The 12,939-nt window shown below is 44.4% G+C and overlaps 2 long non-coding RNA genes across 3 annotated transcripts in view; both read left to right on the top strand.

The window, feature by feature from the left end:
• LOC112544891 (uncharacterized) overlaps positions 1 to 8,810 on the top strand; it is a 37,016-nt gene extending 28,206 nt beyond the window's left edge. For both annotated transcript variants that reach the window (XR_012903393.1, XR_012903394.1), the window contains one exon: positions 2,920 to 8,810. This is a non-coding gene — a long non-coding RNA (uncharacterized LOC112544891). The remainder of the gene's footprint in view (positions 1 to 2,919) is intronic.
• The window catches only part of LOC142829107 (uncharacterized), a 136,005-nt gene that overhangs the window by 55,216 nt on the left and 67,850 nt on the right, over positions 1 to 12,939 (top strand). The gene's annotated exons all lie outside the window — the stretch shown is intronic.

The following is a 12,939-nucleotide window of genomic DNA, read 5'->3' on the forward strand; positions in this document are numbered from 1 at the left end:
GCCACCTCCAGACCCGGGTGGACCAGTTCCTGCCTCCTCCTGCTCTGGCTCCTGCGGCTGCCGCAGCTCTTACTCCTCCTCCCATCCCTGCTGCCCCTGCTCCCTCTGCTGCCCCTGCTCCCTCTCCCGCTTTCTCCGCACCCCCCGTCCCTCCTGCCCCACCTACCATACCCGCTCCCCCCCCGAGGTCCCCGCACCCGCAGTGTTGCGAGACGGGAGAGCCAGCCGGACCCCACAAGCCTGAGCTTTCCCTTCCCTTCCTCCCCTTCCACTCTCTTCCAGATTCCTCCTCCCAGGTTTCCCCCTCCCCTCTCCCACACTCACTCCTCCCTCCCCCCACACCAGTTATGTAAAATAAAGAGAGGGTTTTTTTGCCAAAACAGGTGTCTTTATTTGACATTAGGAAGGGAGGTTAGGGAGGGGAAAAGGGAAGGGGGGGGAGGGTGGAAGAAGGCCCCAGTGGGGCATGCAGGGAGAGTTCAGTCCTCCTCCTCCACCTGGAAGCTCTCCCGCAGGGCTTCTCGGATCCGGACGGCCCCCCGCTGGGCTTCCCGGATGGCGGCGGTGTGGGGCTGAGCGTACTGGCCAGCCATGCGGTCAGCCTCAGCCATCCAGGCTGGCAGGAAAGCCTCCCCCTTCCTCTCGCACAAATTGTGCAGCACAGAACATGCTGCCACCACGGGAGGGATGTTGTGCTCGGCGAGGTCGAGGCGGGTGAGGAGGCACCTAAATCGGGCTTTCAGTCGCCCGAAGGCCCCCTCAATGATGGTGCAGGCCCTGGTCAGCCTCGCATTGAAGGCTTGGCGGGAGGGGTTGAGGTGCCCCGTGTAGGGCTTCATGAGCCAGGGCTGTAGGGGGTAGGCCGCATCCCCCACCAGGCAGACGGGCATGTCCACGTCCCTGACCCTGATGTGGCGGTCAGGGAAGAAGGTCCCGGCGTGCAGCCTCTGGCACACGGAGGAGTTCCGGTACACCCTAGCGTTGTGTGCCTTGCCGGACCAGCCCACATTAATGTCCGTGAACTGTCCCCGATGGTCACACATGGCCTGCAGGAGGATGGAGAAGTACCCGTTGCGGTTCACATACTGGGAGGCCTGGTGTTCCGGGGCACGGATGGGGATGTGCGTCCCGTCGATGGCCCCCCCGCAGTTGGGGAAGCCGAGGGCGCCGAACCCCCAGATGATGGTGTCTGGGTCGGTGAGGCGGACCACCCTGCGGAGCAGCACCCGGTTGATGGCCTTGACCACCTGCGGAGAGACACAGCAAAGCGCGAATCAGTGGGGCGCCCGGGTGGCTGGGAGTGCTCGTGCCCTGGCAGTGCTCCACACCCCACTCCCGGGAGCAACTCCCCCGGGCGGCGTGTAGTATGGCCGGGAGAGACCGGCCCTTCCGGTGCGGGGCACTTTTGCCTCCTCCCCCCCCAACCCCCTGTTTTCCCTGGGGTGGCCCATCCCCTCCTTGCAGCCCCCCTCACTCCCGGCCCAGTGGCTGGCAAGTGCCGTGCCTGCATGAGCACCGCTCCGACGGTGGATCTCCCCATGCCGAACTGGTTCCCGACGGATCGGTAGCTGTCCGGCATGGAAAGCTTCCAGAGGGCGATGGCCACACACTTCTGGAGGGGGATGGTGGGCCTCATGCGAGTGTCCGTTCTGCGCAGAGCAGGGGCGAGACACTCGCAGAGCTCCAGGAAGGTGTCCCTCTTCATCCTGAAGTTCTGGGTCCACTGTTGGTCTCCCCAGCGCTCCAGGACGATGCGGTCCCACCAGTCGCTGCCGGTGTCCAGACGCCAGATGCGGCGGGGCACGCCGGCGCCCGGGCGCCGCCGCAGCTGCTCCATGGCCCCCAGGGTGGCCAGGTGGAGAGGCAGGGGGCTGACGTGCACCAGGTGGTCAGCAACAAGTCCATAAACTGCACCAGAAAGTGCAGGGCGAGTTCTGGCTCCATGTTGCCACCTGCGGCGGCGTCCCCGAAGGGAAGCACCGACACAGATGGGCGCAGAGAAAAACGCTTTGCTGTCCCTCGGCGAGGTAGGCAAGCAAGTGGAAAAACTGAGAACCGGCTTTCCAGGGGGGTTCCTTTAAGCACAAGCCTCAGATAGCCTCAGACAGCAGCCACACAACGCAAGTACTGACCTGATGCCCTGCCGGAACTGGTTTCAGCCGCCTTTAAATGCGCCCCTGCGTCCAATCAGTGTGGACGCGCTAGTTCGAGTTAGCAAAACACTAATTCGAACTAGTTTTTAGTTCTAGATGCACTAGTTCGAATTAGCTTAGTTCGAATTAACTGTAGTGTAGACATACCCTAACTTATTACACCAAAGGTCCAACTTAATCCAGAAGGCTCTGATTTTATTAATCAGGTTTATTAACTTTTGGATGTTTTCATTGAAGTGACAAACTAAGGACGTCAAGGCTATCAAAGATATGAACTAGGCATGGGAGGTCAGTGAAGGTAGGGCAGGGGGAGGCAAGCCGCCTCCCTGTTCCCTCCCCACCTCTACCACAGGGAGAGGAGGAGGGCAGGTGCATATGCCTCAGCCTCCCTGGCTGGAGTACAGGGAGGGCAGGCGACATATATCCCCAACCTTCTCAGCCCTGGAGCATGGAGCAGGAGGAGGACATATATCCCCAGCCTCCCTGGTCCTGGAGCATGGGCAGGGAGGGAGGACACGCAGCACCAGCCTCCCTGGGACTGAAGCACAGGGAGGGTGGTCAGTGTGTGGCTCCAGCCTCCCCAGCCAGGAGCACTGGGAGGGTGGACGCTGGGGACAGAGTGTGGGCGGGGCCAGGCTGGCAGTTTGGGAAGGCAATACCTACCCCCGCCTAGCATACCAGCCACCCATGGAACTAGGCGCACCAAGCAGAGAAACCATTTCTCATCACTAAACTTTTTGTTCAGCTCTCATTTCTCTTTTTGCAGGAAAACCTCCACTACCTCTTCATGAAGTATAAAAACACACTTTAAAGTGCATCCCCTAGAAAGCCATTGGACTCAAGTGTGGAAAAACAGAACTTTGTATTCACTGCCTATTTTGTTGTAGAGCTCTCCAAAGAGATGACTATTCAGAGGATATACTTTAATGTAGTTGACCACTCATCATCCACCAGAGCATTAAGGCACATTGGCAATGTCTTTACTGCTAGAGTTTGATATTGAATTCCACAATGAGCGACAGTCACATCAGGCGATATGCACTTTATTTTCTGCTGAAAGCCAGACCATGCAGCCTTCATGACTGGAACACCATTTGTGCAGATAGAACAAAGATTTTCCTACTCAAGTTCATTGCCTTTTGAAAAGGCATTCACTTTATTGGAAATGGCCTATGCTGTTGAGGTTGTTTCAAGTTGTTCACAGAACAAAACACATCCTTCACATCCCTGGCATTAACCTACCACACAAACACTATCAATTTTGCACAGTTAGTAATGTTAGTAGTTTCATTAAGTCTCAGGCTGAGTATACTGAAAGCAGAGTGTTTAATTTTGTGCATGACTTAGTTTTTGATATTTTCAGTCATCTCACACATTCTGCATTTCACAGTGTCATTCAACATAGAAGGTATATTAAGCTTTTGGTGGCATCTTGCCAAGCATAAGTGACACTGTATCTTTGCATGGTGATAGAACAAGTTCCTCATCTTTTGTAGGTAGCATTTTGGTACAGGCGATTTGTGGTGACATAACATAGGAGGCTTTTATTTGCATCAAATTTGACTTTGTTGTTTCTTCACTGCATTTGAAAAATCCACATTGAGATATTGCTGCAGTTTGCATGACTTCTTTGATCCAGTGGACAAAATATGGCAAATGGCAAATGATGCATTACAATTTTTCAATGATGCATTACAATGCAGCTGAAATCATGTTTAATGTAAGATTCAAGATACTTTTACTTTTCAGTGGGTTTTTTTTAGCAGTCAAGGTATGCTTGAGTGTTAAATAATGAAGAACTTCTTCAGTGCTGAACAATCAAGCTCTGATGTCATCACAGTCCCAGAGCCAGGGCATAAAAAAAATAGTGCCCTGGGCAAACGTCTATTTAGCACCCTTTCTTTGGAGGTGGAGTAGGGCTGGACGTGCTTGGGGCCTGCTGGGCTTCCGGCTTATAGCTCAAGTCCCCCACATAACCATATTATGGCTCTCAGTTTGAGAACCAACAGGCTAGAGCTGTGACAAATGTCCATGGACACATTATAAAATTTCATTGGGCAGGGTGGGCAGTGCTAACTTATGGAGCAACTGTAAATACTTTTTTCCTCCATGTTGTGTAATGTGTGGCCCAGGCCTTATTTTACTGCACACTATTCAAATTGTCTTCAGAGCACAGGATTATTAATTTCTTTAAGGTCTTAACTATCATGCTTGTCACAAATATTAATTTCTTTTCACAACAGCCCTATTTTGATGAGAAGTATGACTGTCCCTATGTTACAGTAACTGAGGATCAAAGGGATTAAGTCAAAAGATTTCAGAATTTGGGGTGTATAGTTTGAGATATCTAAAATCTGATGTTTGAGAATACTTAGTATTATATAGCATGCTAGAAGTTCAAAGCACTGCTCCCAGTGACTTCAGCTGCAATGATGAGTGCTCAACATTTTGGCAAAGCAGATCCTAAGAGTACATCTACACAGAAGGGCTAAAGTCGAATTAAACTACGCAACTTCAGCTACATCAATTGCGTAGCTTATGTTGAAATAGCTTAATTTGGCTTTTGGCACTGTCTGCACAGCAGGAAGCCAAAGGAAGAACTCCTTGTGAAATGAGGGTTACCATGAATCAGAGTAAGAAGTCCTCTAGCTCGACATTATTTTGAAATAAAGGCTTGTAGTGTAGATGCTATGTTAACTATGTTATTTCGGAATAAAGTCAGTTACTCTGAAATAACACTACTGTGCAGATGTACCCTAAGTTCTCAAGTGACACACCCAAAAAATGAGGAATGTTTGGTTAGTGAACCCCTGTGAAATGTTTGGTTTAAGCAACTTGCCTACCACCATTTAGGAACTCTGTGGCCGGGACAAAGATAGAATTTAGTTTTTCAAGAACAGCATTCAACTGCATTAACCATGAGACCATCCTTTCTCTTTCTGTAATCTCCTTCTACAACTAATGAGGAAGTGATGCTACAGACAAGTCTCCTTCATTTCAAAACCCTGATTAATTCCCAGAGCAGGCCAATCATGCTGACTGGATGAGATGAGGCTCTGTGGAAAAAATAGCATGTGATCAGGTAATGAAAGTATGTATCATCATGCATACACACAAAGGAGGCAAATTAAAATTGTACAAGGAACCTTAATTCTGATATTTCATACTTTTAGGTACTTGACTTTGCAACCATAAAAATGTTCTTTTTGTGTGCGATTATCTATATAGTGTTAAGTGCCCAAAGGTTCCAGTCATAGGGAACCATTATGATGTTAAATGCTGTATAAACAAATAACAAATGCACGGTCATTGCCCTAAGGAGCTTGTGGGCTATTAAAAGAACACTCTGTGAAAGAGATGTTTGTATATATGTATAGTTAGTTAGCATAGAAGGTGCCTGCAGATGACACTCAAGAATGTACAGCATTATTTAGGGATTTTTTTCTAGGACCAGTACAAGTTGTATACTGCCAGTGGTTGCTGGTATATGGATGCTTTACATGAAGCTTTTAACACAGTCTATAAATAGATCAGACAGTCAATATTAGATGACTAATAACATGCAAGCAAAATATTCAAATAATGTTTTAAGTGTGTATTTTGTTAATTTGTTGGGTTTTTTTCTATCTACCCAAACCAAACATTTCTTGTCCCCCTGCAAGTCCCTTGTCCAGGTCCCTCAATGAATACGGTCTGTTACCACCCAAAATGCTTGCCTTCCATCCCACAAGATTCACTCAATAAAATCAAGGGAAAAAATCCTAACCCTTCAGAAGATAGTTGTGTGAATCAGTGAAAGAGTTGGAAGGACTGGTAGCAGCTCCCTCTGCTGTATCCAACTGGTCTATCCTACGCTTATCGCTATAGCATTTAGATGCTTTATTAATGTATTTGCAGCCAATCAGGGATCTTCGCACATACGTAGATTGGTTTTGGCTTTGCTCCTTTTTTAAAATGGCAATATTGGGCAGATGGCTTTGTCTTTATTTTGTATTTAACAGGGAATGGAGAAGAGGTGGTTCTTGTACTTTGTGTTGATGTTGGTAAGATGTTAAGATCCTATCTCTTCTGGAATAGATTTCACCAGTCATGCGTCAGCTGCTGAGAAGACCATATGTCCTGTTCACAATATTCTCATCTTCTTGTTTGACCATTGAGGAAGTTTCATTGTTCATGAGGACTCTAGCTATATGTCTTTTTGTTGTGGATGGAGAGGCAGAACTGGTCTTCATGCATGGTTCATCTTTAAATATGGCACGATGGGGTATAGTCTCCTATTGAATTGAAGAGGAAAAGAGATGTAGTGGGATTTTTTTCTGCTATTGAAATTTAGATATCCAATATCAATGGAATCAAGGAAGATGCCTAGGGTGTGCATAATGTTGGTCAATGGTGAATTTTTCCAGAACATTGGGCCTCATTTTTCTCTTCCTTCCATAGTTATGCAGTGTGTAACTCCATGGACTTCAATAAAGTTATTTCAGATTCTTACTAAAATTAGATAAAAAACAGACTAGTTAAACCTTCAAACCAGCATGCAAGAAAAAAATTGTTAATTTTGTGCATAATTGAGAGCTGTGCAGTGTCTTAACCAGAATAGTCAATTTTATTTTTCCTTCACAGAAAAGATAGATATAATCAAAGATTTTCATATCCCAATAGAATTCTTGCCTCTGAAGTTATACTGTACGAGCATACCCACACCACCTCCACTTTCCTGATTGTTTTCATTTTGCAGCTTTATTTGGTATTGCCTGATGTATACACATTTTACTTGTCTGCACATGTCATTTGCTTCGGAACATAGCCTTTTCCTGCTTTCTAGTTAATGACTGCATTTGAACAACCTTTTGCAGGATTATTATTACTTATTACCTAAATTATGTATGCTGAGCAGATAAATGGCAAAACACACGGTTGTGTTTCCTGAGGAACCTTACCAGCTCAATCCTGTGACTCTATTTTTGATAGCTTCTCCTTATTTATTAATTACATACCCTTTTTGTATTTTCAGAGAACTTCTGTATCCTCCTAGTTCCCTTCCATCTAATTTTCTCAAGTACAATAAACATGCTCTCCAGCACATGTCATGTCAATAAATTCACAGAATCAGTGTGGTTCCATGATGTTAATGGTCCAAATAAAGAAACTAGGGACCAGATCCAGTTCCTGCTAAAGTCAATGAAGTTGCCCATGAATGACTTCAGGGGAAGTTGAATTGCACCCTAGGTTACAGGAAATATAAAAATGGATTCAGATTTTGAGATTAAAAAATGTAATGACTTAAATAGTAGAAAATGAAACTTCAGTATTGAGACTTGATAGATATGGGTTTAAGATATTTTAAAATAAACATATGGCACATGTTATACCAATACGGACAATTTATATATACCAATATGGATAAAGATTTAAAAGGTTTTGCCAGATTTAGGAGAATGTTGGAGCTTGTGTAATCACTGGACAAATGGCATGCAGTAAGCTTTCGACTCATTAAATACATTCTTAAAAAAGAAGACTGCTATAGTGCTACATGTTCATTATCTCAGTAAGGTTTGCCAAGTTCTTATGAACAATGACATTTGTTTGGCAGATTTATATCAGCAGAATACTAAGTACTAAGCAGTGTTGGTTCAGCTAAATCTTTTACCAAAACATGTAATTACTTAATTATAATGATTATAATTATTTGTTTAAGCATTTGTACAGCACTCTAAAAGCACACAGATGTAAGAAGAGGCAAGAACATAATTCTTACGGCCTTGAAGGTGAGGACAAGGAGTCTGACACAGAAGCAGTAAAAGATAAGAAGCCCATAACGAGATTCAAGGAGGGGGGGGGGGAACGTTTGTCAAGGTCAGAGTGGCAGGAAAAGAAGATGACTTTTACATGGGCTGATTAGACTAGAGGGGAGAGAAGAGAAGCAAGGAGACTTAAGGGAATTAGTCTGAGATAATCGATGGATTGGGCAAGGGTTTCACTGAATACTGACATTAAACAAAACCTTTTCTGAAGTTTTGAAGAAATCTAAGGGGGCAGATTTTCTCCGGTGACAGAACTTGGACATCAAGGAGCCAGAACTGGATCCCTGATTTTCAGAGTTGGGGTCCTTCCTGATAATGCTCACAGCTGCTCTTGCGTTCACCAAGTTCAGTGCCTGGCATAGAGTCCTAAAGTTTACCATGCTCTCTCCCTGCCTGCAGCATTCTCCTTATGCAGGATTGGTTGGAGTGGGGGGGGGGGGGGGCCAATGCTCAGATGTGTCATCAGAAATTGCAACCCTCACAAGGAAATTCCCTGCTAAGCTTCAGTGTCTGGATCATGGTTCCTTTGTACTAGCGAGTGGCGCAAAAGAGTCATAGTCGGTTTATGGTCCTAAGTAATTTTGCTTTATTACTTCTCATTTGATGAGTCTCTAAACTTCCTATTTTTGGCTGCTCTAGCTGCATCATTTGATTTTGATAATACAAGCGTGCCATCATCATAGAACATCCACATCATGCTTCTCTCCAGAAACAGAGAACCCCATGAACTGTCTGAAATGTAATTTGCCTTTGTTTAACCAGTAACCTTTTATATAAATGAACTTTTTTATTAAAAAATATATTCAGAACATGGACTTTCTATTTTACAAAGTTCTGATTTAGGGTAAACAAAATATTAAAATTTTTCATTGAACAAAATTCTGGAAAAATATCATTTGAGGCCAATCATAATCTTTTATTTCAATTTTGACCATTTTTAGATTAAAAAAAGATTAATATAAAGTAAATTTCTACACAAAAAGTCATTTTGAAATGAAAAAAATTTCCCTTCCAAAAATGTAATGCTTTTTCTAGTCAAATTTTTTTCTAGTCAAAATGATTGCGAAAAATATTTGTTTAATTGAAACCGCATTTTCTGACGGAAAATGGATCAGATATCTGAGCATATTCTGGGATTTTTGTTACACAATTTGGAATAATTTAGTAAATGTAATTACAGCACTCATCTTATTTGGCTGTAGCATCTGCTTTATATCCTGTATAACCTTTCTGAAAACTGCTATAGAGGGAGCCATATAAGGAACCAAATACCAGAAACTATTGCTGTTGCTTGGGAAACACTGATTTAGTACACACAAGACACTGCCTACATACTACTTAGGTTAAACTGGGTTTATAACTTGGTTGCTTTGTAGTAAAGACCAGTCCTTAGAAGCTCATGCTAAGGTCTGAATTGGTAACTGGGGAGGTCTTGCTTATAAGAGTTCCACAATAATTTACTGAAGAAGGTGGGAGCTTGGAAACCCTTAAAAGTGATTGCAAAAGGGAAGGAAGCAGTAAAAAGACAGTGATAGAAATAAAGGGGAGGGAGAATAAGATGAGGAAAAGCAAATAACAGACGAAGGAATGGGGGAGTTTGTGTAGGGAGACGCAGCAGAAATGAGTCTTTATGGGAAAACAAATGGATATTGTCACTGTCTGGGAGATACTCTATTCACTTTACTTTTGTAAGAACAACAATAAATTATTCTCTAATAATTTAAATAGAAAATTCAAATTAGGTACTTAGCAATCTCTGCATTTCTGAGTTTTATAAGCCATATTGCAGCTGACGGGAAAAGTCCTCTTGGGTTTAGTAGGGGAAAAAAGAAATCCAAAACTGCTGTGATTGCTTTTGCGTGTAATGGGTAGCAGGTTTAAAACTAATAAAAGAAAGTTCTTCTTCACACAGCGTGTAGTCAACCTGTGGAACTCCTTGCCAGAGGAGGCTGTGAAGGCTAGGACTATAACAGAGTTTAAAGAGAAGCTAGATAATTTCATAGAGGTTAGGTCCATAAAAGGCTATTAGCCAGGGGATAGAAATGGTGTCCCTGGCCTCTGTTTGTCAGAGGCTGGAGAGGGATGGCAGGAGACAAATTGCTTGATCATTGTCTTCAGTCCCCTCCTCTGGGGCACCTGGTGCTGGCCACTGTCGGCAGACAGGCTACTGGGCTAGATAGGCCTTTGGTCTGACCCAGTACGGCCATTCTTATGTTCTTATGTCAATGGTGTTAAAGCTAGTATGCAACCTTATATTCAGAAGTAGAGGAATATAAGAAATGGGACATCCAGAAAGGAACCAAAGATTCATGAAGTTTATTTATTATGTCAGCAAAGCAAATGGAAAAATTCATATAACTATTGAAGAAAATTATTATAATTATTTACAAAGAAGCAAATAGAGTCTAACCAGGATAGTGTATAGGGCAGGGGTGGGCAATAATTTTTAACCAAGGGCCATTTCTGAAATTTTTAACGTGGCCCCAGGCTGCTCCAGAAGGGGCATGGGGATGGGAGAGCATGCAAAGTCTTTGCCCCCCTCTCCCGCCACTCCCCTCCGAGCTAGCTGTTCTGCTAGCTGTTCTGAAGAGCTGGTGGTTTCCTCTAGGTACCTGTGCTCCTGGCAGTGGGAGGAGACTTCGCGTGTTCCCCACTGCTGCCCCTAAGTCAATCAGGACATGAAGTCTCTTGCTCCCTGCCCCCGCCCTTCAAAGGAGCGCCGTGCTTAGTGTCAACCAACAGCTGAGCAGCAGCTGGTGGTTGACTTTAAGTGCTGATCACCTTGCAAGCCGGGAGGAGACATTATGTGCTTCCCCAACCCCGAAGCCCTGATTGGCCTGCGGGAAGGGGGCATGTGAAGTCTCCTCCCACTCTGCCCCCATCCTGCAAGGAGTGTGTGGTGCTTAGAAGCGCCATGTCCCTTACAGAGCAGGAGGAGATTTTGCACGCTTACCCTCTCCTCGCAGGCAAATCAGGGCTTGGGAGTGGGGGAGTGCATGAAGTCTCCTCCCGCCCTGCCAGGAGCGCATGGTGCCACACAGTCCTTGCAGGGTAGAGGCAGGGTGAGAGGAGACTGCTCATTCCCGCCCCCCCCATCCCTGGTCCCTAGGCCCTGATTTGCATGGGGACGGGGGAAGCAGCAGGGCCTCCGTGGGTTGAATCAAGTCACTTGATGAGCCGGATCCAGCCTGTGGAAGCTCTTTTGCCCATCCCTGCTGTGGGGTAGAAAACCATGAGATCAAGGAAAGAGCATGGTAAAGACTTCACTGGAGAGCAAGAAGTGGAAATAAGGACTTCTTGAGGTGAGAGCCATGTCTCATTTCACATGAATAATGTGCCATAAACATTTATCCATATGCTGTGTATTTTACCTAATTAATCTAATTAGGTTTTTAGTACCACGTCTATCATTGTGGTATCTGCATACCAATGCTGCATTTTATATCCATATATATCCATATACATCAACCACGAAGATACTGAGGCAACCTAAGAATCAGAGTAGCTAATAAAGAAATTCCAGGACATCTGAATGAAGCAGGTTTTTACAACTCCATTAAATCTAGCTAGAGAAGCCGATCAAAAGCATTCTGAGGCTCATGCTATGTGATAGTGTTTCAGATCACCGTATGGAACACCCTCCCTCACTACTGACCAATAAAAGCATAGCCCTGGTGTGACTACGGTTGCTAGAGAGACCACACTGCCAAGAAAGGGGCAGATCATTCTCAAAACTGGTGTTGGTTCTAGTAATTAGATTCACCAAGCCAGCAACAACGCCACTTACACAATACTTAAATAAACACTTAAAGAAATCTAGCCTTGTGCTCTTACCCAGACAGTCAAGTAAAATATGATGAGGATTACTTAAAAACTTGTTTACCATATATAAAGTTCTACCACTCCCAAAAGATCGGACACATTATCCACAAGTCAATGAATATTTCAGATCTTACTCAATTACATGCTTACAATCAATTCTTATCTCTGACTATATATAAACAATACTGATAGAAATGTAGCCGTGTTAGTCTGGTCTAGCTGAAACAAAAACCAGGACTATGTAGCACTTTAAAGACTAACAAGACTAACAAGATGAAAGCTCATCACCTAATAAACCATCTTGTTAGTCTTTAAAGTGCTACATAGTCCTGGTTTTTGTTTTATATATAAACAAGTTTTTCCTGACGTGTGACAGAAGGATGTCATCAGGCTCTCTGGCTGCGAAAGTGGCCAGAGAGAGGGCGGTTAATGGCCGTAGTGAACATGGGGCACAGCCCCCTGGTTAAATAAACTAAGATTTAGTAAAAAAGAAAAGAGAGATAATATAATGATTGAAAGACCATTATACATTCAGATATCAATAAAGTTTTTAGATCCATTTCATAGTAGAGATGGTGAGGTGCTGAGTTGCAAAAACTTCTTTCCACATTCAGTTAATCTGGTTATAGTCCAAATAGGAAGGCCATGTCAAATATCAGAGTAATTGACACTGGAGCAGAAGACCTCAGTCTTGTGACTCAAAACCTCCCCTGATAAGGTTCAGGAAAATCTGAGATGCAGGACTGGGCCCTAGAGTTTTGGCAGGCTACCATTGCCTTTTGACAGTAGTCAAGAGAGCAAGCAAGGATTAAGAACAGGTAATATACACTGTGAGGCTAAAGTCAATTCTATTTCCTATGTATACACAGGTAATTAGTTGCATTGATTAGCATAAGTTAATTATTCTTTTAAGTATTTCATAGGTTTCCTACAATTTCAAAAAGAAATAAAGTCAATGATATTATTAGACAGCATATTTCAATTAAACATTAATATTCCCTTTTGATGAGTGTCAGCCGACGGTCAGGGCAGTGTGTGTGTGTATGCTTCCAAGAAAAGGTTTAACGTCCGTGCCTTTACTGCTAGGACCGGGGTCCCATCGCAGAGGGTGGCCAGCAGGCCAACAGACGCCCCGTTATATAGGAAGAGCTTATTACATC

Source organism: Pelodiscus sinensis, chromosome 4 (genome assembly GCF_049634645.1).
Source record: "Pelodiscus sinensis isolate JC-2024 chromosome 4, ASM4963464v1, whole genome shotgun sequence".
NCBI lineage: Eukaryota > Metazoa > Chordata > Testudines > Trionychidae > Pelodiscus > Pelodiscus sinensis.